The sequence below is a fragment of the Silurus meridionalis genome, chromosome 17, assembly GCF_014805685.1.
Source record: "Silurus meridionalis isolate SWU-2019-XX chromosome 17, ASM1480568v1, whole genome shotgun sequence".
NCBI lineage: Eukaryota > Metazoa > Chordata > Actinopteri > Siluriformes > Siluridae > Silurus > Silurus meridionalis.
In genome coordinates, this window is record NC_060900.1 from 26,512,760 (window position 1) to 26,538,232 (window position 25,473).

The 25,473-nt window shown below is 39.7% G+C and overlaps 1 protein-coding gene across 2 annotated transcripts in view; it reads left to right on the forward strand.

The window, feature by feature from the left end:
• fgd1 (FYVE, RhoGEF and PH domain containing 1) overlaps positions 1-25,473 on the forward strand; it is a 65,207-nt gene that overhangs the window by 2,311 nt on the left and 37,423 nt on the right. The gene's annotated exons all lie outside the window — the stretch shown is intronic.

The window sequence follows — 25,473 nt, forward strand, 5'->3', positions numbered from 1 at the left end:
CACACACACACACACACACACACACACACATGGATAGAGCCGCACTGCCATGTTTGTGCTTGTGAGCGTGTGTCACTTTGGGCTATTTGCTGAAGCGCTGCAGTGTAAAATCTAATTAAGCTCTTTGGGACAGAGCATGCGTCTGTGTGTGTGTGTGTGTGTGTGTGTGTGTGTGTGTGTGTGAGCTGACTAGCAAATACAGTACATACATCGCGATGCAGAGATGAAAGAGTAAAAGGGGAGATTTTTTGCATGCATGGCTTTCGTTTTGATTGCCTGTAGAAATGTATTAGCTATTGATTTGCGGTTGTGCACGAGTGCGTCTGCGTGAGTGTGCTCGCATGTGAGCGTGTCCACGTGGATGGAGCAGATGTACAGCACATGTAGAACGAGGTGTTATATTATTTGCTAATTTAGGATGCTCCTCTGTATTTGTGTTCACCGGAATCATGAAGAACTGTGAGATGATTGAAGTCATAACTATAACACACTATAAGAGGTTGAAACCAAAGCCCGGACCTTCTGAACCTCATTGAACATCTTTAAGATGAACTTGGAACACTGACTGCAACCCAGTCCTCCTCAAACATCATCCGTGCCGGATTTCTCCAAAGCCTTAGTAGCAGAGTGACCACAAATCCCCAGAGTCACGCTCCGAAACCCAGTGAGAGTCTTCCTGGAAGAGTGGAGCTTATAATAACATCGGAAAAATGGGACGATCTACACGAACATGTGGGGTGTGACGTGAAACGCTGAGCTATACGGTGTGTTTCATTTACGTTAACAGCATTATATTTACAGAATTTTACACAACTGAGCTGTTGAGGATTGAGGGACTTGTTTAGGGGCCCACCAGTGGCAGCTTGGTGGTGCTTGAGCTCATGATTTTCTGGTCCAAAGTAATAATTATTTTTAAAATGAACCAATTTTACAGCTCATTATCACTTATGTTATGGCAACTGTATATATGCTTTCCATGAGTTCATTAATAATTGATAAGTAAAAAAAAAAAAAAAAAGTGAAAAAGAGTGTTACAGCATTAATATGAAGCTGTGATCTGCCCTGAAGATGCATTCAGAGCTCCCTAGACAACGTAACTCTGTTTTTCATTTACATTTATGATCTTTGGCAGACGTCCTCATCCAGAGCGACTTACGGTTATCTCATGTATGCACCTGAGCATCATGGGCTTAGGGGCCTTGCTTAGGGGCCCAGGAGTGGCATCTTGGTGGGGCTGGGATTTGAACTCATGAGTCCATTGCCCAGCTTCCACCTCGTTATATATTTAATAATTAGTATTAAAGTACAGCTTGACATTAAAAGAGACCAAGATGGCTGATTTCTTCTCCATGTCAGCTCGAGCAGCGTGTTTTCATCATCCGCACTTTTTTAAACAGAGGCTTTGGGAAATTTGCTTTGCTTCTGAGACTCTTAATATAGCACAGCCTTCCCATGACCTTCCCACCCGCTACACACACACACACACACACACACACACACACACACACACACACAGGCTCCTCAGCTCAATTTGAAGTGCATTTTTTTCCCCCAGTGTACCAGCAAAGTGGGGGGTGGTTTAAACTAGAAGCAGATTTTGAGCTTGTGATCCCTCGTAACAATAATAATAATAATAATTACCATCATCATTATAATCATCCTTAAACAGATTTCGTAATGGAGGCCGAATTCAAGTCACTTTCAAGTTAGCAAAGGAAGCGTTTAGCGTAACGATCCTCAGAGCTTGAATTAGATAAAAGCTTTAAGTTGACGTTTTCTTTTGCCACGTGACACGCTATCAACAGTGTTGGACGAGTAGACAAACCATGTAGTTGAGTAAAATGTGAAAGTAAAAGTAAACTTTCATTGAGTAAAAGTACAAAAATGTTTCTCCTTCAAATGTTCTTAAGTATCCAAACTACTGATTTATTATAACTAAATGTTCTGCTTGCTGTTGAACTGATGCTAAACTGTATTTTGGTGATCAGTAGATACACAAAGCACCAATCAAAACACGTTCAAAACAGAGCGTGCGCTCGATCCTGATTGGTGACTTATCAATCGATCCTGATTGGTGACTTGGTTTGAACAGTAACAACTGATTTCACAAAATGTAGTTGAGTAAAAAGTCAAATATTTGACTTTGAAATGTAGTGAATTTGAAGTAAAAGTTTGCCAACATGGAAACACTTCAGTAAAGTACAGATATGTGAAAAAGCTACTTAAATACTGTAACCAATTACGTTTACTTCCTTACTGTCCACCACTGGTTATCACAAAAAAAACTCTATAGCAGGAATATTTCAAATGAATCCATTCTTCGTCATGCTTTGTGATACGCTTGGTCAAGGAATCTTCCCAGCTTGTGCTGGAGTGTGCGGGATATTTTTCATAATGAAAACAACCTCCCCAAAAAAAAAAATTGGACGGGAGTGTCCTTGTTTTCAATAATAAAAAACCAACTCCCCTGATCATTGTCACATGGCATTTTGGAGTAAAAACGAAGACGTTCAGCTGCGTTCACACGGCAGCTCGCCAAGCGCCTTCACGGGCAGCTGTTATGACAGCGCGGGAACCAGGTCGTCTCAGGGACGAACAGGAAGTGAGTCTGGCAGCCCGTCTCTTGTGTGAATGAGTCAGGCTCTCTGGAGATCATCCGAGTGCTGTAATGCCCACAGTTGGAGCTCTGTGTCCATATATAGGATGGGAATAAGAGCAGCCGTCTCAGCATCGAGTAGCAGAAACCAAAGCTTAAGGCACACCGCGATTGTCTGGATTGTAAATATTTTTAAATAGAGTCTGGCAGTAACCGGAGGTTTTATTTTACCTCACCCTGTTTTTCCAAACCGTAAATTTTTTCGCAAGCCCACCAGGGAAGTCGAAGCTCTGGTCCTGTGTTTTGGATTTTGTGGACAGTGATTAGGTATAATTTGCTGATATATACAGACCTATGAAACTGGCTATGTGTAATAAAAACATTATATGGACATGAGTATTGGGAAACCTGACTTCTTACCCAAACTGTTACCTCAAAAACTTTTCAAACAGTTGTCTTTGGATGCGCTTTACTCAGACTAGTAGACCCAAACCTGTTTCAGCATGATGATGCCCTGTGCACAAGCATAATGAAGATCTGCTCTACAAGGGTTGGAGTGGAAGATCTTCCTTAAGCTTAGTACGACACATTTTTTGTTTTTGAGGTTTTGGGCTCATGATCATTATAACAGAAATCAATCAGTGTTTGAGTCATTAGATAGTCAAAAGATCAGTGTGCTGAGAGTCACATTCGAGTCTTTTCACATCAAATGAGGTGATTAAGTAAAGAGTCTTGTGATAAAATGATAATAAGAACATTATAGTTATAATAAATCATAGTACTTTGGATACTTATGTACATTTGAAACACTTTTACTTTTACTCAAGTGAAAGTTTAAAGGGACACTTTTACTTTTACTGGAGTCACATTTTAACTCAACTTTAACTCAACTACCGTATTTTCCAGACTATAAGCCGCTACTTTTTTAACACGGTTTGAACCCCGCGGCTTAAACAATGAAGCGTCTAATTTATGGATTTTTCCGGGTTTTTCTCGGTTTCACAAACTTCATGCCAAAAAACTGAACCCCATAACATTAGACCAATGAAATTGCAGAACGGGTTCAGGTGAACCAATGAAACTCTTTATATTAAATCAGATGCGCTCCCACTGAATCGGGCCGCACCACATCATAAATATGGATGATGTTCCTCTGACGTTTGACCTGCCGCTCACTCGGACTGTCTACAGGAAATGTGAATCATTCGTCACGCTGAAAACAACCGGGCATGAAAACACACTTCACCTGTGTTCTGAGCTGCACGGCATCGGGAGAAAAGCTTCACCGATGGTGATTTTTAAACGCACGACGATGCCAAAAGATAAACTCTTGAGAGAAATAGTTGTGAAAGGAAGGAGGAAGACAGTGAACAATGACTTTCTTGGTAGCTACTGTTTAGATACAAGTCGTGTAACAGACACTGTCTTTCATTAAAGCCTGTGTAAAGTTCATTAGTTTCAGTGTAGCTTCATGTGTAGTAGTTCAGTGGTTAAAATGCCATTTTCTTTATTCCTGATACAATACAGTACTGCATTTAAAAAAAAAACGGTACTAAGGTACTACCGTATATTCAATTCTGATCAAAATCCTGCCTACTGCAGCTTTAATTCCGGCAGCCATGTAAGTGTTCTGACCTGCGACAAGGAGTTTGTGCTTTGCCTTTACTTCCTTTCCTTTAAAAATGCCCCATAGTCATATCAAAGCCATCTGGCCTGGAGATTCGATTTCACAGGACGAATCCTTTTCTTTCCTGCATGTGCAGTAGGAAGTTGATGTAGGTCAGTGGTCAGCCACTGAGGGTCCACAAAAAAGTTCAGAAATAACTGTATAATGTTTATTATTAGTAGTGTTATTAGAATAAAACTGTAGAACAACGTTAAAACAGTGCTTACGCGGTACAAACCGAGCGTAAAAAAACATCGCTCGTAGCGCATAAATGGCTTCAGGTGAGAAAACAGTCCTCCGTGCTCAGCAATTTAGCGTCAGGCGAAAGCAGAGGGTGAGAACTGAAAGAGAAGGTCACGTTTCATTACACACGTGTTAGCGTGAGGATTTAGCGAAATCTGCGCGGCGCTCGTACGCGCTTCAGGCTTCATTACGGAGAAGTGATATGAAGTGATATTTGGGTTTTTTTCCATTACAAGGCAAATAAACTAACAGCTGGGAGGTTCTGTGTGTGCTGATGAGCCTGTATTGTTTCTCCTATAGAAAAATAAATAATGCCAATTTTTTGCCCTTTGTTATTTGGATAAGACTTAGAGGCAGTGAGGCGCTAATAAGCACAACTTGGCAAGCTTTCAGAGAGAAACGGTGCGGTAGGTATTGTGCTCATTCAGCCACGAGGGTGGTAGTAAAAGGTGTTCAATAGGGTTTGAGCTCTATAGCACTTCACCTCATGTTAAGCATATCTTCATGGAGCTTGCAGCTCAGCTTTGTGCAGCTGGAACAGTTTCAGGTCTTCTAGTTCAAACGAAGGGAAGATTTAATGAGTCTCCAAACCTTCTGATACCACCTCGTAATATGGGCCTCGAACCAGCTTCAACCAAAAGACCACCAGCAGACGATGGAACTATGGAAATTGTCTCAAAGCAAAGAATTATAGAACAAAAGTTAAAGTGAAATATGTGTTTTTATCGCCATAAAAGTGTTGGGTGTGTATATCAAAATGTATTAAATTCACAAATATTTTGACAACGATCTATTTCGTCTTTACACTGGACACAATTCTAATGATCTGCTAAGCCGATATTCAACCATCCGTCTCAGAGACCGAAGATCTCTCCGAGCACTAGTACTACATTTACAGGGTTCTCCTTCGTGTGAAGCTCTACAGCATAATCGGAGCAGGAAAGGTGTGATGTATAAGGGCCTGGGAAAGAGAATGGTCCCTCTGTCCTTTTTCTTTGCGATGAGAAACCAGCTAATTACATCCTCGGAGACCTCCAGCCTGAGACGGTATGCGGCCCAGCTGGGATTCAGAGCTGAAATGCAGCTGCAGGGCACTTTTCCTCACTCCTGAGCAGCTGCTTTGAGCAGAGGGGGGATGGTGCGTTCGGTGTTAATGGCTATCAGATACAACCGACAGGAGCTTCACTCACACTCACACCAGCTGCTGGTAAAAATAGCAGTGGAACCTGGAAGCCAAGCTGGGGCACGGGGAAGGAATAAAGAACACCAGCCATGACGCAGAGAACGCGGCAGAATCTCAGCGAACGAAAACATTTAGAGCATTTAGCAGGCGCGACTTACATTTATCTCATTCATACAATTGAGAAGATATATGGTGTTAAGGGCCTTGATCAGGAGCCCAGGATTGGCAGCTTGATGTAGCTGGGATTGAACTCACAACCTTCAGATCTAAAATCCAATGTCTTTACCACTAAGCCGTCACCTCCCCGGAAACAGTCGTTCCTGGAACGGAATTACGATTTGATTTTTCCGATTCAGATTTCACTCGATTGACCTATGCAAGAACCAGAATCCATAGAGAAACCATTTCATTTGAATTTATTCACAGTTTGTTTTTGTTCTCAATGAGCAGTTCATGAGTCTTTCAGATTTATGGTCCACGATAAAACCAGAATTCACAAAGGAACCTGTGATCTCATGTTATTTCAAATATATTGGGCCACCAGGTGAAGTTCTTATATAATTCTTTAATAATAGGACCTTTTTCTGATGGAACTGGACTCTCCTGCCGTTAAAGAAGCATAGAATCCTTTCTTTTGCAAATTAGATCACAAAACCAGAAGGTTAATCATATTTTTAATCTACGAGTTCTTTTTCAGAACCTTGCAGAAAACCAAAAATATACAATGTAACCGTTTTTATCTCAAATACATGGTGGAACCAAAGGGTTCTATTCTGCATCTAAATTCATGTTCTATATTAAAATGAGAACCAGAAACTTCTGAATCTGTGGTGGAAGCAGATATTTTATCATCTTATTTTTTTGTATTTTTGGTGGAACCTGATGTAAGTGTTCATGGTTCATGGCTTTGGTTGAACCAAGGAGTCCATTTTCTTCAGAATCAATAGTTGGACCCACATTTTATTTTTATTTTGTGGTGGAAGCAGACAGTTCATTTTCTTTTGAATCTACGTTAAAATCTGCGGTTTGTATTTATTCTACACGTTGGATGGAATATTGGATAGAACCACAAAAGTTTGAACTGATGGTGGAACCATTGATTTGAGTTCATTTTAAATATATGCTGGAATCAAAGGGTTAAAGTTCCTGTGGAATCTTTGGTGGAACCCAGGAGTTAATTTGTTTCTAAAACTCTATTACAACCTAAGATTTGTATTTTGTTGGATTGTTTGGTGGAACCTAAAGCTTGGATGAAACCAGAAATTTCCTTAAATACTCAATTTGCTGTGAAACCTGTAAACTGATTAGATCTTAAATATAGTGGAATCTTTTAACTGTGAATCTACAGTATAATAGACCCGGAAATGTATATATTTTTTTTCTTTCTTTCGATCTTATATCTATGTGTAGATTTAGATTCTGCATCTATGATGGAACCTAAATGAAAACATCTTCCTCGTCAGTGGTAAAGTGTTGAGTGCGTTCGGATTAAAGCGGAATCGCTCTTTCATCGTGGAATGTGGAACCCTCACTAGTGTGTGCATTCGCACCTTTAATAAAAGGGATGTAATTGTAGAGGAACATAATTGAAGGCACATGATTGGACCTAAATAGGGTTTGTTTGCTCCTTTAGGGATGAAAACGGTGCTCTTTCGCAGTAATGAAAAGCTCGGGAATTTAATGGGAAACGGTTGATTTTGTTAAGGAGTACCAAATTAGATGTGGATACACTGAACATGGAAGGTTGAGGTTCTGAAAAACGTGAACGGTGCTTTCCAGAATCCTTTCTGACACGTGAAATAAATTGCATCCTTGAGCAAGACACTTAACCCCTTTGTGCAGGTTATACCATGACCTCATTCTGCCCACCCCCCACCCCCCCACCGCCCTCAGGTTATTCTTTAGAGACCATCCCAATACACACCCCAGTAAAAAAAAAAACCATTATAGCAAGTGTGTGTTTGTGTATATATATGTGTGTGGGTGTGGGTGAGAGAGAGAGATGGTATCTCTTCCAGCCTGTTAGCCTGAAAGCGGGTGATTAATCACCATACCCCGTGAGATCTTTAGCAGGTACTGTGTGAGACTGCTTCAGCTGTGAACCTGGTGACAGTATGTGAGGAAAAAAGTGTGATGACTGCTCTGACAGGATCTTACCTTCCCCCACTAGCATTCTCTCTCTTTCTCTCTCACACTCTTTCTCTCAGGCGATGTCCACACTGATACGCTTTTGTTTGAAAACGTGTATTTTTCTCTGTTTTGGCTTTTCATCCACACTGAGACGGTGTTTTCAGTCAATGAAAACGTAGCTTTTTGAAAACGCTCCTTTTTAGTAACCGGCGTGACGTAAGCCGGAAAGTTAATCAACAACAAGCGGAAATTAGGCAGGTCTAAGCGTCGTAAGTTTTGCTCGTGCACAGTACAGGGACGTGAGCGATTTCAAATTTAACCCAGATTAGTATATGCGTCAATCATAAAACCCATTAATTCTAAATCGTTTGCACGATCAGGACAAGAAACGAATCGTCAAATCTTACATTCGCTAGCTAGCTTTGTATTTCACTAATATCTCAGTGTTGTAAACCTTTTGTTTCCAAATTGTTTTTGTAAACGCTTCATTAAGTACCACACGTCAAATGTAAATGAAATAGCAGTAAATGTTCTTTCAGCCAAAAAAAATTAGTACAAGCAAGAAAGGTTATAAATCCTGATAGAAATAAACATAAACATTTACGATACAACAGAGATGCTAATAGAAGCTAGGTTTAATTAAGCTTGTTTTAATTCTCTTCTTCACCATATAGTGAACTAAACCGCCAAGCACCAAATGAGTGACCGTGGGAAATCGGAATTCAAACACGACTGGGGTCAATACAAAATGGCCGACACTCGATATAGCTAATAGGGAGCGGTTTTAGCCTGAAGAAATGGTAGCTAGCATAAACAAGCTCAAATGTATGATGAGCTAATAAGCTAGCTCAAATATATTTAAACAGTTTGGTGCATAATGAAGTAATCGACTAAACAACAGTGTTAGTGGTTGGTGTTTGTAGCGTAGCAGGTGAGCTACAGTGTTAGCGTGGAGGGGAGTCGCGGGGAGGAAGTAGAGCACATTGCCGTGTTTTTTTGCTGAATCATGCTAGTCTCTGGCAACCCATATTGTATATGGTATCTTTGAAAATAAAAGCTTGTGCACCCCATTGTACTTTACCACCATGTGTGCGTGCACACACACACACACACACACACACACACACACACACACACACACCTGGGGCAATTCAACATAGCAAATTTTATTAGTATGAGATAAATGTCTTTGTCTTATACAAATACTGGTATGTGTATAGAGGACAAGTGATCTGAATGATTCTTTGAAGCATGTTATTGAATTTTCAAAGTGTGTGTGTGTGTGTGTGTGTGTGTGTGTTTATATCTTGAGAATAGGTAGGATATATCTCACTGTTTTGACCTTGTATAGACATTGGCACAGTCCCCATGTGGAGTGTATACTAAGACAAACGTGTGTGTGTGTGTGTGTGTGTGTGTGTGTGTGTGTGTGTGTGTGGTTGGACAAGTCGTTTAAGCAAAGACAGGAGCCCAAACGCCGCTTTTTGCAGCTGCTGCTAAGTAGAGAGTAGGAACTAAGGAAAGAGAAAAAGGGGGTAGAAACGTTTAAGGAGAGATGAAGAAGTGAAAAACGAGGGGCAGGAGAAAATGAAGGAGTAGAGAAAAGAGAGACAAGCGTGATTTATTACAGTGGAAAAGAGAGGGGGACGGGAGAGAAGTATGTCAGTGTGTCAGGGTGCGGGAATGCCAAGCTGCCATCAGACACCACACGCAACGTGGCACAGATGAGAGTGTGTGTGTGTGTGTGTGTGTGTGTGTGTGTGTGTGTGTGTGTGTGAAAGCGAGAGAGACTAGCTATATAGTGGGAAGGACACAGGCTGTGTGTGTGTTTGTTTGTGTGTGTGTAACTGTGGGAAGTCAAAGAAATAGTGGGGAGAAACGGTGTGTGTGTGTTGTGTGTGTGAATAGGTGTGTATATGTATTTGTAAAAAAGAGAGAGACTAGGTAGATAGTGGGGAAAATACTGACGTTGTGTCTGGGTGTGCGTGTGTGTGTGTGTGTGTGTGTGTGTGTGTTTGTTATTGTGCAAATGTAGGAAGTCTAAGAAATAGTGGGGAAATTGTGTGTGTGTGTGTGTGTGTGTGTGTGTGTTGTGTATGTGTAAAAGAGAGAGAGAGAGAGACTAGCTAGATAGTGGGGAAGAACACTGAGTGTGTGTTGTGTATGTGTGTAAGTGTAGGAGTCAAAGAAATAGTGAGGAGAAACTGTGTGTGTGTGTGTGTGTGTGTGTGTGTGTGTGTGTGTGTGTGTGTGTGTGTGTGTAAGAAAGCGAGAGAGATAGAGAGAGCGACAGAAAGACTAGCTAGACAGCGGGAAAGAACACAGACTATATGTGTGTGTGTGTGTGTGTGTGTGTGTGTGTGTAAAAAAAAAGAGAGAGACTAGCTAGACAGCGGGAAAGAACACAGACTATATGTGTGTGTGTGTGTGGTGTGTGTGTGTGTGTGTGTGTATGTGTGTGTGTGTGAAAGGACATGCACATGAGTAAGTGGAAACTATAATCAGCACAGAAGCAGCATGAAAGAGAATAAAACGTCTCACACATTTCCTTGAATGTTTCTTTTCGAATGAGCGGGGAAGTGCTCGCTCTCAAATCACTAGAAATGTTTAGAATTCCTATAAAAGTGACTCAGTAGGGTGTGTGTCTGTGTGAGTGTGTATGTGTGTGCGTATGCCTGTGCATGATGTGTGTACAAGACACAAGACACGCTAATCCAGTGAAGAGCGACTGAGAGGCGAAGGGAAGCTAACGTAAGCGCTCGTCCTGCACGTGAAGTTCTGCATGTGGACCCCGTTCCTCACTGGGCAGTATTAATCGGACGCCGTGCAATTTCCTGCTGCGTGAAAAGAAGGGAAAATGAGTCATTGGCTAAGCGAGCCGATTTGGGCTGAATGTGGGCGATGTGTCAACTCCGTTACTCCCTGTGTGTCGGGTCAAAGATCGCTGAACTAACATTCCCTGCATTCCCAAACACTGAAAAAAACAAGTATGTACACATTCAGGGTGCCAGAACTTTCCAACATGGAGTAGCAAAAGACACCAAGAGATGCCAAAGTAACTGCTATTTACTCACTTCCTACACATCTTCTGAGATACCATGAGGTTGCTGTTTATCGTTGAAGGAGCATGAAGATAGAGTCTAATACAGTGGTTCAGGGCTGCAATCGCTGCACTCCATCAGTGAAGAGTTGATGAGGAGGATGACGAGGGCTTTATTTTTCACTTCGGTTCCTCTCATGGTTTCTTCCTCGTAGCATCTCGTGGATTTTTTCCCTAGACATTATCACCACTGATTTTTATTCATCAGGGATAAACATATATTAGCTAATTTAGGACATCTTAAGCCTAAACCTTTTCATCTCAAAGTTGACTTAGAGGCTCAGGAATTATGCTTCGTGCTCCCTAGTGCTCCGTAAACTGCGTCTCGCCGACCTCCACAGGAGGAGGGTATTTTTGGACACAGTCTCGTTTTGTCTCGTGTGTATAATAAAAATTGACGGCTTATAAAATGGTCCCTATGGTACAAAACTACACTGAAACACAAGCAAGGTTCAGAAAAGGATGTTCCTGATGTGTAGAAAGACAGAAAACACACAAAGCAATGTGGATTCTACATCCACAGTCTTATTCCACTGTGTATCGTACTTGCGTTGATATTCCGAGAGCGTTTCCTCTTTCCCTGTCAAACGTCCATCCTTGTCTATCTCTCGCTCTCTCTGGGAGATGAGTGCAGGAGTCGAGATTAGTCTCATATCTCCAGGCTCTTTAAAGCAAAAAGAAAAGGCCTGCGAAGATGAACTCTGATAAGAGTGACCCTCTGGGTAAACACAGCTTATTTACTTAGGCCTCAGCCGCTCTCTTTGTGTTTTTTTAAGCTCTGATAAACCTCCAAACATTGTGCCATCATTCGGGTTTGTGTTTTCCCACTCAGGAAATCCAGACGAATTTGAAATGTTGATGCTAATATTGAGTGGCATCCACTCAGGGTTTTATCCTTCATCGAAAATATTTAACGGTGAACGCCTTTCTCAAACTGCACACTTCCATTTTTTCTTTTAAAGAAACAGAGTTTTTTCTTTTTCGTGTCGTGGAACTACACTTAAAACTACACCTACTGTGGGTGTATGAGCTTTAATCAGAATAGTCCTGTGAGGGAAAGTTATTCAAAAATATTTCCATCAATTTCTAATTTCTAATTACTTTTTTTGGTTCTTATCACAAACTTGAAGGCACACATTTGAATGAAATTTTCCTTTCACAGTACAAATCTCCACAAAATCTAGTGGAACATCTTCCCAGAAAAGTGGAGATAATTATAATAGCGAATGGGCACCAATATATTAAGTTGTAGAGGACATCAAGTTTCGTCGTATGGATATCGTATCTCAGCTGTTTCTATAGTTATTTATTCTAATATTCACGACAGACCTAAATACAATAGTTTTGTTTCTGACTATGGGTTTGTGAGAGAGAACACAACAGCTGAAGGAGAAAAGTGGCTGAAAATCCACCCACCCGTCCACCCATCTGGGAGTGAGTCAATCCACTGTCCTCATAGCCCTGATCGACAGACACCGAATCAGAGCTGAGCTAAAGCCGTTCTTTAGAACTCAATTCATATTTATTTGTCGAGCGCTTTTACAGATGGACTTTGTCTCAAAGCAGCTTTTCGGAGATGAACAGATTATAAAGTTGTATAAAAGAGTGTATAAGTTTGTTCCTTATAGTTGTAAGTTTGTCCCTAATGAGCGAGCCAGTGGCGACTGTGGCAAGGAAAAACTTCCCGAGACTTCATTAAGAAGAAACCTTAAGAAGAACCAGACTCAAAAGGGAACCTCATCCTCAGCCTCAACACCGAAAGCCCATTCATTACAGTTCCATCATGTTGAGGTGTACAGTGATGGATGCTTAAATGCAAACTGTGATCCCGAGCCACTGCTGATATTGATTACAGTTCAAACCCATATTCAAAGTTCTTGAGTTGCTCAGTAACTTGATAGATTTTAGGCTGTTGAGGTAGAACCATCCTCCTCTGCACAGAATGGTCTCCAATTAGTGGTCTCTAAACATTAGTGCTAATCCTAACCATGTTGAAGATATGACTTTTAATAGGGGGTATTTCTTTATCCCAGAGTGAGTGAAATCCAAGACTCTATGAATCTGAGCTTTAATCTGTGACTAGACCACAGATCCGTCCCAGGGGACACAACACAAAGTCGCCCTTGTGGATTAGCAAACTCACCTTGAGAAGCTGAATTCAGCTCACGGCACTTGTTTGTAATTTCGCTTCCACGGAACTGTATCACTTTCATCACTTCACCGCAGCTTTCATAGGTTTGAGTTTCAGTGATAAGAAGGTGAAGGTGAATCTTTGATTAACTATTAAAAAGTCCATGTTTAACGGTTTAATGTTGCATTCAAGACACAGGAGAAAAGATTTGCGTTCTGGAAAGATTTTTTTCTGCTGCATCTATACAAGTACAAAAATTTTCAGCTTTACACACTCTTGGCATCAGGACAGTTTGTTTCTCTAAACGTTCAACAGAAATACTTTGCCATGCTTCTTGTAAAACTCGCCAAAGGTGTTCTTCACTAGTTGGAGATTTCTTGTTCATCCCAGAGCAGTCAAATAGGATTTAGGTGCAGTGACTGGGCAGGTCATTCCATGATGGATATCACTCTCTAAATAATGCATGGACGTAGCTTTGGCTCATTGTCTTGTTGTATGGTGAAGTCGTTTCCAGTGAGCAGCAGTCCAGATGTTGAAGTATGGAATGGGAGCCATGTTGGTTCAGGATTGGAATAGGTCTCCAACCTTCCCTGCTCCGAAACAACCCCAAACCATTAATCTTCCACCTCCATGTTTGACTGTGGGTTTGAGGCTAATATCTTTTCTACTGTTCTTACACAAGTTGTTCTGTTAGAGAAAAAATTGTCCCATTTGGATTTTAACAAACTCGTAGAAAAAAAGCAAAACATTTCATTAAAATTCATCACAGTTTAGTAGTGAGGACTTTCTGATTTTCTTCTCTGAAAAAAATAAGTATCACAAACTAAACACAAACAGCATCTCATGATCCAGTCTCAGCTAAAGCTCCACAATTACAATTATACTGCTTTACAAATATAGGGCAGGAACTGATCTGTATGATCTGTTCACCACAGTTAAGCCAACAACATGTCTGTTGGATACCATTCCAACTAACTTACTGAAATAAGTTTTACAAACACTTGGTAAACTTCTTCTCAATATTATTAACTCCTCACTATCTTTAGGTCAGATCCCTAAACAATCCTTCCGTTTATGTCTGTATGTAAGATTTTAGAAAAGATTGTGTCTGCCCAGTTCTGCTCCTTCCTACAAGAAACAATATCTTTGAAGAGTTTCAGTCAGGTTTCAGGCTCCATCATAGCACAGAAACTTCTCTAGTTAAAATCACAAATGACCTGTGTTTAGCTTCAAACCAAGTCTACATCTCTCTGCAGCATTCAACACTATAGATCATGACCTTCTCCTGGATCGCTAAAATAATTACATCAGCATTCAGGGACAGGCATTAAGCTGGTTTAGATCCTACCTGTCTGATCGTTACCATTTTGTAGATTTAAATTGAGAACTATCCAGGCTAATGCAAGTAAATTATAGGGGTGCCTCAAGGTTCAGTTTTAAGACCCCTGCTTTTCACAATATACACGCTTCCCATGGGAAACATTTTTAAAAGGCATGGGATTATGCCAATGATACCCAGCTATATATCTCATCAAAACCAGACAGAACATCTCATTTGGCTCCGGATAACTGGGTGTGTTAAAGAATTAAAATATTGGATGACGCATCCAATTTCTCATTGGACCAAAAACCAGTACACAGAAGCTCCAGCAAATTAACTTGCATTTAGAAGGATGTACTGTAACTACTAGTTCAACAGTAAAAGAAATGGGAGTTATTTTAGACAGCAACTTTTCTTTAAAAAAAAATTATACCACTCATGTTACAAAAACAGGCTTCTTTCACCTTAGAAATATTGCTACGCTAAGAAACATGTTGACTATATCTGATGCAGAGAAGCTCGTCCATGCGTTCATGACCTCCAGACTGGACTATTGTAATGCATTCCAGGTGGATGTCCTGCATCATTAATAAACAAGCTTCAGTTAGTTCAGAATGCAGCAGCCAGAGTTCTCACAAGGTCGAGAAAATATGATCATATAACTCCAATCTTCTCATCCCTACACTGGCTACCTGTTAAGTTTTAAATTGACTACAAACTACTGCTTTTTACCTACAAAGCACTAAATGGTTTGGCTCCCATGTACCTTTCCAGTCTTCTAACACGCTACAATTCATCACACTTCTTGAGATCTCAAAACTTTGGACTTCTAGTAGTTCCTAGAATAGCAAAGTCCACTAAAGGTGGTAGATCATTCTCACATTTAGCTCCTAAACTTTGGAATAGTCTTCCTGACAGTGTTCGGTGCTCAGACACACTCACCCAGTTTAAGTGTAGATTAAAAACTTATCTTTTTAGTGAGTTCTACACATAACACACATCACATATCATAACCTTGTGCTCCAGAACATCTGATCACATGCACATTATCATTATCAAATAGTTAACTTTTGATCACACTTCATGAACATTTTGGACACTGGACTTTGAGGATAAACAACCTTTTAATCGCTTCTCAAAACATAACATCTGCTGTTTCTCCATCATTGAACATTTAAAGTCTCTGGCATGGAGGAGTTGGTGTTGGATCTATAATAATCTCAGATGTTGAGCTATTTTATGAGATGTTTAGGAGCTCCTGGTTCCACAACTTCCACTGACAGTATTAGACTTTAGAAAAGACATTAATCACCATCATACACTCCAGTATTTCTCACTCTTTGTTTTTATGATTCAAGATTTTATGATTTGAGGATGAGTTTCCTTTTTGAGTCTGGTTCCACTCAAGGTTTCTTCCTCATACCATCTAAAGGAATTTCTCTTTGTCACAGTCGCCCAAGGCTGCTCACCAGGGATTAATACACATCATTCACTTATATTTAAATGTTTTGTTCTATAATTCTTAAATTTTGTAAAGCTGCTGAGACGATGTCCATTGTGAAAAGCACGATAGAAAAACTTTCTTCCAGTGCCTGACTTTATTAATGCCCTTGTGGTTGAATAAGCACAAATCTCCACAAGCACACTACAAAAAATGGACTAAATGGAGAATATTCAAAAAGAAGCACATAACAATCTTATGGTCAGGTGTCCACAAACTGGACGTATGTATGTATATTTAGTGTAATATATATATACAGTAGATGATATGTTGAATAACAGCAGTAAATCAGAAGTGTGTTCATTAATTCCATTCTCAGACATAGATCCTGTCCATGCTGTAGCTTTAAATCAAACCTCTGGTTAATAAAATTGCTTGTTGAAATTATTTCCTTTGAACGGGAAGACAATAAAAACTCGGATCCTTCCAGGACTCCAGCTTTAGGCTGGAAATCGATTTATTGTTCGTTAAAATAAATCTTTTATGCATCCGACTAACGAGACTAAATGGTGCAATTATAATTGTAATTTTAATTACGGACGATCATTTTATAAGTATGTTGCCATGGCGACTTTTGTATGGTAGCAGTCTGTAGGGGATTTGGATAATAAGCCAAATAAAATGCCATGTACTTCATTTAAAAGTGCAGCAATCTGTTTGTACCGTAACGAAGCGAATTTTGTTTCTATTAACAGCATGTCCTGAAGGTGTTTTATTCTTATTACAACACAGCAATTCACCAACGATATTTTTTTATTTTTTATTTTTTGTTGTTGTGTATACAATTATAATTTCCTCCTTACATGGCATGATTTTCATCTTCTCATTGTCCAGCTTCGAGCATCATGGAGCGTTTTCTCTACATCCACTTATATTCTATATAATCTGAGAAGTCTGTGAAAAATTGTCTTTATTGTTGAAACTTTTCTGATCTCTTGTTGGTAAAAATATTTATACCCCTGTAAGACACGAAGTCATGGTTGAAAAGTTGTCACCGAGGTGCACAAAATATCACTGGGAATATGTGTATTTTACTCACATATGTGTTTACAGTGGTACCAATACCCATCCCTGTGTGCACGTATTAGGGAAGTGGTAGCTCAGTGGTTAAGTTTTTGGGTCACTGAGATAACCGATCGGAAGGTTGTGGGTTCAAACCCCAGTACTGCCAAGCTGCCGCTCTTGGGCCCTTGAGCAAGGCCCTTAACCGTTGGTGCTCCTGGGGTGCTGTATCATAGCTGACCCCAGCTTCCTATCATTTGTGAGATATGCAAAGAAAGAATTTCACTGTGCTGTAATGTACATGACAATGTGATGATTCTAATTAAGTTTTTCCGATCTTACGTTGATGACAGTGAGACGAGAAAATTGTACAAATATTTAACGTAATTTGTTAAGTTATTAACAGTATACTAACCATACTGATCATTATACTTTAAGACTCCTGGTTAGGCTCAGGACTAGTTATGTCATCAGAGCACATCTCCATTGTACTGTAAGTCAGGCACTGCCTATATACATATATATTTATGTGTACAATTGTTTAATATTCTAATAATTTCTTTTAACAGTTAACCAACCACTAGGTAGCAACCCAGTACCAGGCCATGAAACAGTTGCTCTTGGGTCAGTAGCATGTTCTGGACATAGTATTAATTATTGTGTGTTTTTTGCCACATATCACGCAATCCTATTACATATATTTATATAGAAACAACCCTCAAAGGTTAACACTCCTATAGATGGTCTACGAGAGTGTTTTCCATGGTGTACCTAGTCTGTGAATTAGCAGAGCATTCAAGCGAGATAATAACCGGTCTTACACCCCTAGAAATAATGAAGTGTGTATAGATAATTGATGAGATAATTGAATAAAAGCACAATTCGATTGAGTGATTACTTCTGAGATTCGGAAACAGTGTCACGTGTCTATTTTCGAATTGTCCACTAGATGATGAACAGCGCTGTATTAATCAAATTCCAAAGACCCGGATTGTCTCCTGTATAGAGCTCCAACCCTATTGAAGATCTTTTGGTCTTCTATCCCCTACATCTGCACCTGACTTTACTAATTAGCTCAATGACCAAAATTTTGTGAAACATCTTTCCAGAAGCTTAATATAAGAGCAAATCAGGATTAATCTTATGGTCAGGTGAACCTTTGTCCATATTGTGTGTGTATCAGTTACATTTGTTGTTCTCACACAAAAGGAACGTCCCTTTGCACGAGCGATAAAAGCGGACTGGAGGGCCTCATGTGTGCGGCGTGTGTGCTGCTAATTACTCTTAAGAAAACTCAATGTGTTTGTCGAGAGGGCAATAAAAGAGGGCGGGGGCGAAAAAGGGGCAGAAGGTCAGCCATGTTAACCCCCCATTTCACCCAGCTGTCAGAGGACACAAAGCCCACATGCTTTTCTTGTTTCAACAAAACAAATCCAGCTCACAAAGACTGAAAGCAGACGTGTGGAAAAAAGGATAAGAAGAAAAAGAAAAACGCCTTTCATAACCAAACTATTGAATATAATGGGGATTTTTCTTGAAACTGGCATTTCACTGTGTTCAAAATCATTCTTGGGTTTTATTTTCTTTGATCTTTTTCTACCAATTAACCCTTACATATCTCTGGCTATTTTGGTCAATTTTTAAAAAGATATGTGATGTGGGTTTTGAACATCACATTCCCGATTTAGTCCTCCCTTTGCAGTATATATATAAAACCTCCAGTACTCTTCTGGGAAGGCCTTCCACTGGGATTTTGGAGTGTACCCATAGCCATGCTCCTAAATCTAGTGGAAAGTTTTCCCAGAAGTTGTTGCCCATTCAACCACAGGAGCGTTAGAGAGGTCAGGCGTTGATGTCAGATGACGAGGCCTGAAGCATGTCGGTGTCCGAATGTTTTTTTAATGCATGTTGGGGGTTGAGGCTCATGTTGTAACTGTCATGCTAGAACATGTTTGGGCCTCTTGGTTCCAGTAAACGGAAATACAGCATACAAAGGCATTACAGACAATTGTGTGCTCCCAACAGTTGGGGGAAAGAATCAGGTTTTGAAATGAATACAGCTTCAATGTATGGACAAAAATGTGTGGACACCTGACGACAAGATTTACAGGTGCTTTTTAAACATCCAATTCCACATTTAATCCTCCACTCTTCTGGGAATGTTTAAGATTCTGGAGGTTGGTTGTATTGGATGTCTTTGAATGTGGTAGTGTTAAGAGGCGGTATCAGAAAATTTCGAGACTCGCTTTGTTTACAAGAACTCTTACAGTTCTCCCAGCGTTGTACTGACTTTTGAAGGTCAGCGCGCCCTGTGACTGTGCGTGCAGTCTTGTGCTGCCATCTGTTGGCGTGCTTCAAAACCAGTCTCTATACCACCTCATACATTTTCCTTTCACTTGAACTAGGAGACCCTGGCCCTTGTGCACAAAACAAGCTACATGAAGATATGCTTTCCATGGGTTAGAAATGTGTAGAAGATCTTCTGCTATAGAACTTTCCAAAATCTAGCGGTATGGTCTTTTTTTCAGAAATGTGTAGGATATTATTAGCGGTAAATGTGAAGTAAATGTGGAATAGGATGTCCAGAAAGCACAAACAAATCCTTATGGTCTGATGTCCACAAACGTTTATCCATGTTGTGTTGATGTAATAGTTGATGTAATTAAAGACCTACAGCTTTACAGAATGAAATAAATAATGAATATAAATGTTACATTCATGAAGTTTACTCCTTTATATTTCTTACATTTACAGCATTTAGCAGACGCCCCTTATTATGAGCATCATTCTGATCACACTGAGCAGTTATGGGGTTAAGGGCCTTGATCGGGGGCGCAGGAGTGGCATCGTGGCATGTTTGGGATTTTAACTTACGACATGGATCCAAAGTCTTAACCACTAAACTCCCACCTCCCTGTATTTCTTTCTCTGGATCTACACTTTATTTTAGATATACAGTACAAGGCGTTCAGTGGAGGCTTCATTAAGGCTATAAATAGAACTGCAGACTATTTGTCGTCTGTCTACGTGTAAGTAGATGCTCCCGGGTTCATGTTGAGTGCGTTATTATCGCTGGCATGGGCGCGTGTGTGTAGGAGCAGCGAGAGTGGGCTGGGTGACAGGAGGCAGATGGCCATCTCTCCAGGGAAATCAGGGGGCAAATCTCTCCATTTAAAACCACCAACCTGCGCCAAGTCTGGACAGAGCAAACATTACCACAGACCCAGTGGGAGGTTCCTGAGAGGAAAGGGGATGGAAGACAAAATGAAAGACAGTAGGGACAATACATAGTCTTTAAGGCCTCCAGGCTGAATGGAGTCTCTGCTGGAGCTGATTAGGTTCTGAGCCTCTTTTGAAACACACTATGATCACATGAGCTACCTGCGAGTGGTGTTGCTTCAATAATTGTGCAATAGGGAAAGCCTAATGCACTCTCTTTCTTTCTCTGTCCATGGATTCTTCTATTTTTCAATCCAATCTAAATAGCATTTATAAATCTAATCTATACAGTACCTGTGAAAAGAGAGACACATGCATGTTCCTTTTGTTTCTATGCAACAAACTCGGTTATGGAATGCTATGAAGATTAACTTTGAACAAACAAATGTACAGAATTTGATAAAATGGAAAGTTTTCATTGAAAAATTCTCTCTTAGTGTGAAGAGCAGCTTTTACACAAGATTTCTTTCTGATCTTCATCCCAGAGCAGTTTAATGGGATTTAGGTGCAGTGACTGTGCAGGTCATTCCACGATAGATATCACTCCAGACGACTGTTTGCTCTATAAACTAACGCTTACAGAGCTCAGATGTAAGTCGGTTGCAATGACCTGCAGTTCAGACGAAATTGCTTAGTATGGAATGGGAGCCATGTTGGTTCAGGATTCCTTTTACTTTTCAGAATAAGTCACCAAAACAACCCCAAACCATTAATCTTCCATCTCCATGTGTGAGTGTGGGGGTGAGGCAGTCTGCTCATATCTTCTCACCTGTTCTCCAGCTTACACAAGTTCTTCTGTTAGAGACAAAAATGTCCCATTTGAACTCCACTGAACTTTCCTCCACTTGTTCACTGTCCAATTCTGGTGTGTTTTTACGTTTTGACGTTTAGACGTTTTTTTACGTCTATGCAAGTTTATTGCATAGAAAATGGAAGGTATTAATGTGTAATTTGTCTTGCTCTTTTTTTAATTTAGGTATTGGGTATAAATGTTTCATTGTATATAAACGTTTAAACAATGCATCTCAAATTTTTTTTCTTGTCTCCTATAATGTATCATACAAGTGCGGTTTATTCCACACTGGATCATCCATAAAGATGAGCTCATATGAGTTTGTAAACAGATTATGGCAACCAATTAGCTGAAGCCAATTACTTAAGTACTTTTACTGTCCACACAGCATTACATCTCCACCACTGAGCGATAAAAGCCGACTCCTCCTCATCTCTGGTAATACATACAGAGCCTGTTTAACGTGTGCGTTAGCTTGAGGCTAATGAGACAAAAGCAATGCTTTAAAAAAAAAAATTATTCTCCATTGCAATTAACACATTACAAGCCTGAGCCTGAATCTCAGCAAGTGGCACCTTGGTGGTGCTGGGATTTAAAGTCATGAGCTTCCATCTAATGAGCTGAGGTCCAATGTTCTAAACACTAGAGGCTGACCGATGAATTTTGCCTACACTGATAGAGAGGTTGAATTGTACTTGCGGATTAATCGACTGATAGTTTTTGAATTAATTATGTATTAATTCATTCATTAATAAAACATTCATATAAAATATCGCTCTCTGTGCAGCACGCAGTCGTACATGTAAAATCAAACAGCACTTGGCGTCGTTAATTCGCCTCTAGAGGCCGCTCTTATAATAACAGCTGACCAGAAGCCGGAAAAACTATCCGTGCTTATTAATTGTCAAAAAACAATTCAATTGTCGTCTAACTTTTGGGCTTCCAATGAGAAGCAATTAGGCTTGTGAGAACATTTGCAATGCAACTAAAATATATGGGCAGAGATGACAAAAGTACACACATCTTTCACTCTAGTAGAAGTACAGATATTTATGCTTTAAATGATTGAAGTTCTGACTACACTTTTTCACTCAAGTTAAAATGAAGAAATTTGGGCTCTGACATGTAATTGAGTAAAAAGTAGTCATTATTACTACTTGTTTTAGTGTAACACGTAACTGGACGTCACATCACATTAATATATTAATATAAAATCATTTCAAATTTTGTTACCTAATAAATGTATCCAGGCTGAAGATCCACCATATAGAACACAAGTAGAGAAAAAATTATGATGATCAGGTGATCAGGAATGTCTCTGTTCTCAGTCATGTTTGCATCACTGACTCCCTCTGTCTCATCCACGTTAACCCCAGACTTCTTACTGCCTTCTGCCTCGCTTGTTGTGAGCTTCATAAACTAGTCTACGTCTGCGGTGTGAGAGAACCAGGAAATGATACACCAGAGGTAGATTGAAGAATCCACACAATGACAGGAAACCGGTTGATGGGCTAAAAAAGGCGCGCAATATTGATCACCAAATAGATTAAAACTAATGAGTCTGGTTTGAAAATGTAAGAAGTAGAAAGTACAGATATTTGTGGTAAAAAATGTGAGTGAAAATAAAAAGTTCCCTGAGAAACAAATAGTGAAGTCAAATACTGATACTAGAAAAATCTACATAAGTACAGTAACTGCATTTCGTTGCCTTGTACTTGTACATGTTTAATGACAATAAAGTTTATTCTAATCTAATCTAATCTAATCTAACGAAGTATTTCAAAATCAACATTTTCCTGACAAAAAAGATTTCCTTCTTTAAATTCTAACTCTTTGGGAGCTTCAGAGAAATCTTAACATTGTGTCACAATTCCTGAATACTGTATGCAAATCACATTTGTGACATCATCTAGCGACTTCTACTTACAACATTCTGTTTGGCAAACATTGTTTAATGCACCAAGAGAAAAAAACTGTAGTTACATAATTTCCTGTTATATTCAACCTCTCGTTAAATGAATATAGAAATAAATAAATTGATAGATATTGTTTGTTGGATAAAACTTGTTTTTGTAGACACCTGAGCATAAGATTGTTTTGTGCTTCCTGAACATCTCGTTCCACATTTAGTCTCCATTTGCAGTTATAACAAGCTCTTCTCTTCTGAGATGTTCCACTAGATTTTAAGTGTGCTCGAGGTACTTATTTAGGTGAGTTGAGGAGGCCTGGGGTGAAACCGTGTGAAAAATTCATCCCAAAGTTGTTCAGAAGGTTTGGAGCTCTATAGCAGGAGATGTTCCTCCAACCCACGTGGGCTGGTTTTCTTTTATAATCCGTTTCCACAAACCTGAAGGCACACAATTGAAGAAAGGTTGCGGGAGCATGTAAATTGACCTTCACTTGAATTCGGAGAACCAAACCTATTCCAAGAAGATATGCTTCAAATGGATTGGAGTGGAAGATCTTCTGCTGTAAAGCTCCCACCCTACTGAACATGTTTGGGATGCACCCCAGTCCTCCTCACGTCACCTACATAAGTACCTCATGCACATTCCAAAATCTAGTGGAACATCTTTCCTGGAGACAAGAGTCCACAATGTCCTTTGTTGATTCTTCTCATTCCGTGGGTGGTCTGGCAACATGTCTTCTCTTCTTGTACACGTCACAGTCTACATTTGGTGTCCAAATAAGTGAAGGACACATTAGAATTTTCTTCTATTTTCGAGTTTAATTTCTAACTTGTGGGTGTTTGATCAGCACTGAGACACACACACACACACACACACACACACACACACACACACCACGTTCTGCTCTGCAGGTGTTCCTTAAACACTGTAATTGTGTTTTCCTGCTTCTCTCAGTAGAACATACTGACACTTCAGTCACAACCAGAACCTCAAACACGTTGCCTAGGCAACAGAGGACCGTTAGTGGGCCAAATGCTCAGTATCAAATAATTATAACATGGTCGAATCGGGGTGGGCGTGGCTAAGCGTGCAGGAGTGGGCGGGGCCAAGGCGGGTGCGCTTTCCCCCGGTGTTTGAGGCGCTGCTGCTTTCTGCATTAAGCGGAAAAGGGGTGGGCAGATATTTCGTTTTGAGTTATTTAATTGATCTTAGCATTTTTTTTTGTTGATCATTATAGCTGATTTATTTATATATTTATTTTATTCATCCCTGGATCGCTTCTGCAAGGATTTATTTTATTTTAAGAAGCGCCCTGATGGTGCTCCTGAAGATGGCCGGTCGCATCACGAGCGCTTTTCTCAGCATCTCACCACCTTTGCGTTAATTTGTGATTTATTCTTCGATTTATTTTGTATTATTTTTTTAAGCGTGTGTGGGGAACACAGGTCTCCCCTCGTGCTGTATTTTTAATGACCGGATTTGTGCTTTGCTGCGCAATGTACATGGAGAAAACCAGTGTGCAGATATTTATGCTTTAAATGATTGAAGTTCTGACTACACTTTTTCACTCAAGTTAAAATGAAGAAATTTGGGCTCTGACATGTAATTGAGTAAAAAGTAGTCATTATTACTACTTGTTTTAGTGTAACACGTAACTGGACGTCACATCACATTAATATATTAATATAAAATCATTTCAAATTTTGTTACCTAATAAATGTATCCAGGCTGAAGATCCACCATATAGAACACAAGTAGAGAAAAAATTATGATGATCAGGTGATCAGGAATGTCTCTGTTCTCAGTCATGTTTGCATCACTGACTCCCTCTGTCTCATCCACGTTAACCCCAGACTTCTTACTGCCTTCTGCCTCGCTTGTTGTGAGCTTCATAAACTAGTCTACGTCTGCGGTGTGAGAGAACCAGGAAATGATACACCAGAGGTAGATTGAAGAATCCACACAATGACAGGAAACCGGTTGATGGGCTAAAAAAGGCGCGCAATATTGATCACCAAATAGATTAAAACTAACGAGTCTGGTTTGAAAATGTAAGAAGTAGAAAGTACAGATATTTGTGGTAAAAAATGTGAGTGAAAATAAAAAGTTCCCTGAGAAACAAATAGTGAAGTCAAATACTGATACTAGAAAAATCTACATAAGTACAGTAACTGCATTTCGTTGCCTTGTACTTGTACATGTTTAATGACAATAAAGTTTATTCTAATCTAATCTAATCTAATCTAACGAAGTATTTCAAAATCAACATTTTCCTGACAAAAAAGATTTCCTTCTTTAAATTCTAACTCTTTGGGAGCTTCAGAGAAATCTTAACATTGTGTCACAATTCCTGAATACTGTATGCAAATCACATTTGTGACATCATCTAGCGACTTCTACTTACAACATTCTGTTTGGCAAACATTGTTTAATGCACCAAGAGAAAAAAACTGTAGTTACATAATTTCCTGTTATATTCAACCTCTCGTTAAATGAATATAGAAATAAATAAATTGATAGATATTGTTTGTTGGATAAAAACTTGTTTTTGTAGACACCTGAGCATAAGATTGTTTTGTGCTTCCTGAACATCTCGTTCCACATTTAGTCTCCATTTGCAGTTATAACAAGCTCTTCTCTTCTGAGATGTTCCACTAGATTTTAAGTGTGCTCGAGGT